Raw genomic sequence first — 3,826 nt, forward strand, 5'->3', positions numbered from 1 at the left:
ACTTAAAAGTTATATAAAAAAAGGGTAAGCCAAACACCCCCTAAACTAGTGCGTTGCTTCACTTGCAAGAAGGTACGTTCTATTTCAAGACTTAGGCTTCCAGACTTGAATTCTTGTTTTTTTGTTGTCTCTTGAGATGGCATTTGGCTTACTGGTTTGATCGCTTATAAGTCACTAAATTAATTTACAAGTTACATAACTTATTTTTTGACATATTTAGCAACATTTAAGAGCTTAAACACTCTGCAACTTATAAATTTTTCCAACAGAAATTGAAAAAAATTGCCCCTGCTTTTCCAAATAAGCTCATAAGAGATTTTTGCATTAAACAAAGAAATATCTAATTTACCTTAAAATAAAATACATATTTTCGACCTCTACCCTTCCTCATCCCTCTGCCTCCTCTATTGCCGCCACCATCGCCTCCAACCAGACCCATCTTTTTCGCCTTTGCTATTCTCGTCGTTTGCCATCCTTTATTTGCCTACATCGTCGCCGTCCTCTATCATCATCATTCGTAGCCTCCAGCCCATCACTGTCGCCTCCATTTTCTCCTCTATTGCCTCCATCACGGCCTCCTTTCATTATCGTCATCGTTGTCGCACTTGTTGCCTCCCCCGTTCATTATATATATATATATAACATATATATTTTAATGTATATTAAATTAATATATTTAATATCTTTATTAAAAATTAATATTTTTTTATTAATTTTATTTACATCATTCAACAATATATCTATTTGGATCGTTTTAAATGCACTCAGGTAGGGAATTCGCTTTTGTGTTGAAGAAAGAGCTGCCTTGCTCCATGAGGCCTTTCCATTGCCAGGCTGTGGTGTGGAGGGTGTGCAGTTAAGAGGGGGAGGAAATGCTCGGTTGTGGATTCATGATTTGTTTGACTCGTTTATTCAAAACCATGTGAATTATTATGATCTCCTAATTGTTCATTCTCAATGAAGTGATTATAATCGTACAACCTTTCTGTTCCATTGGATGCCAATTTCATTCGCTCTTCCATCAGACTTGAGCTCCAAAATCCCAACACCAAAAGCTGCTGAAATTAACTCCATATTTGGAGAGTGAAGGGGTTCAACTAGATGCGGTTCGGCTATGGATTTTGGAGGTATATGGAGCTGCAGCAAATGGGTTTGGCTGACATGGATCGTGACATCCTGTATACATATCGATGATGGAGGTAATTATTCCACCTACCAATCAACCTTGAAGCACCCCGTGGACAAACCCAGTGAGGATACATGGACCAATGGGAGACTGACCCGTGCCACCCCCCCCCAGGTAAACAGTATATATATTTATTATATATAGATATATGTATATATGTAAAAACTCATAACCCCAACTAAATATTAATATAGCTCAGTCTAGGAGTACCCCTACATCTGTCCCTGGATATGTAGCACAATTTCAATGATCAAACATAAAGGTCATTAGAAAAACATCCCGATCTTTCATGTGACGAGATATTGTGCTTTGATCATTAATGAGCACAGCTTTACTTATATGGCTCGAGATCACATTTCGAGAAAAGTTCTTAATGAAAATCGTGTTCGGACCATCATCAGGAAGGATTATAAAAACTCTAAATTTTTCAGTGATAGGTAAGCATTTACTCCTTGAATGGTAGGTAAGCATTTACTCTTATCTTACCTATCATTCTGCTGCTTTTTACTCATTCTTTTTCTACGAAACACTAACTTAACCGTTGGAGTTTATTCCAAGGGATTAAAGCCCCAAACTGGTAGGAAAATTTACAAATGTTGCATTGGGTCCCAGCTTCCCAGCAACATCACCCTGCGTGTGCGTGTGTGCGCACACACATGTATATATGTATGAAGAGATAGACGGGTAGAGAGAGGAGATGGGGAGAGGTCTTTTTTTGCCCCTAGAGGTTAGGGAGAGAAGGGGAGGGAGGAGGTGGAGTGGAGTGGGGTGGGGTCACATGTCATTTGTAAATTAACTTTGATCAGCTTTTTTTTGTTTTTTTTTTCTTTTGGTAGAAGAATTTCAACACTTAGGAGAAGGATTAAAGCTTGTGATTAGTGTAGTTAGTAGAAGAATTTTAACTGCTATATTTATCCTCTCTCATATCACAATGGTTTGACATTAAGGGTAAATATTTTGATGTAAATTAACTTGGTTGGGGTGCTGAGAGATGCCCTTGAGGCACTGGGGTTGGTTTGCTATTGCTGTTTATGACACACTTTGACCTCGTGGAGAAGCTTCTGAACTACAACAGTACTCTCTCCCCTCCCTCTAGTGTGTGTGGATTAAGCTTAATACTTCAAGTCATTGGCTAATAACCATAATCCATTAGATGTGACTTGTGGGCAATTGGTCATGGTTTATTTCCAGCATTGATTATGGCCAATGATGGGAAATAGCCAAGGACCCCATGATTTGGGGTAAATTGTGACCACATATTTGGGTATTCTAACTGCAATAGGTGTAAACTGACATTGCTTTTGCCGCAGCTCTGGAGAAGTCTGAAGGTACTTGGAGTTGGAGAGAGGCTTGCGGATTTTTGCAAGTGCTCAAGTTTTAAGTCTGTAAAGTAAATTTTTTTAACATTATTTAATTATCTATTATCTATTTTATTTTTTAAAAAAGTAAATATTAGAGAATATAATAATTTATATACACAACACCAAGAAATTAAAATGGAAGAATATAATAATCTTTTTTATTTTAAAAGTTGAAGGGAGGGAGGAGGGTTTTAGGAATTGCCTATGCTTACATACATGTAGTCTAGTCTCTATTATGGATATAAATTTTGAATACATGATACTTGGAAATATATATTTTTATCTATATTTTTAAATTTAATCTCAAATATTATTTTAAAATTTTGCTTAATCTATACACGACAAATGATGAGATTGTGATATCACATTAACCCCATGATACAGTATTACAATTATATTAAATAATTTTTTTTTTTTTTTTGTTTTAAAGGTGACTTGATCAGCTGGGTAAAGCTTGTTGAGAGTATTGATAGGCCATCATGGAGCCTAATATAAAATGGTATCCAACAGAACCCATGTGGCCAGTATAATTTTAAGAAATATGCATTTTAAGAAAAATATATTTTATATATTTTTTAAAAATGCGTTGAAAATTGAAAATTAAAAAAAAATAGCCATCATTGAAGGTGGCCAACTGTCTTGAACCTCTGGCAAAAATATATTTTTAAATCAGACAAAATATAAATATATATATAAAAAATGAAAATATAAGCAAAAATACGTAAGATGTACCTACATATAAGCTGTAATAAAAAAATAAAAAATAAAAAATTAAAAAAAAAGCCATGGCCAGACACTCCAATACTAATAGAGAGAATTATTTTAAGAGTATTTTAGATATTTAAATCACAAAAGAGAGTGTAACAAAATTAATAGGGCTATAGTTCTTAACTCAAACCTTATGGGTGATTAAGTAAGTATATGTTACCATTCTAAGATGTTTTTCTAGGTTAGATGCCAGACACCAAAAGATATAAATGGTGATTGTACTTATTTTTTGTCATCTTTAATAGACCAAATAACTAGAATATTAAATAAAATATTATTTAATATGTCCTTCCTTTAATCTCAATTATTGCTAAAACCAAAACCGAAGACAGATTAACATTTTAGTTACAGGACTACACATCATTCACTACTATTTTTACATTAAAACATTTTAAATTAAAAAGACTTGTCATTTTATGCCATTTTGCCCGCATTTCGCAAACATTATATTAACATTATGTTATCCGACCCGGGCAACATAACAATTTTGTCAAACACCATAACCCAAACA

Source organism: Diospyros lotus, chromosome 3 (genome assembly GCF_014633365.1).
Source record: "Diospyros lotus cultivar Yz01 chromosome 3, ASM1463336v1, whole genome shotgun sequence".
Lineage (NCBI taxonomy): Eukaryota > Viridiplantae > Streptophyta > Magnoliopsida > Ericales > Ebenaceae > Diospyros > Diospyros lotus.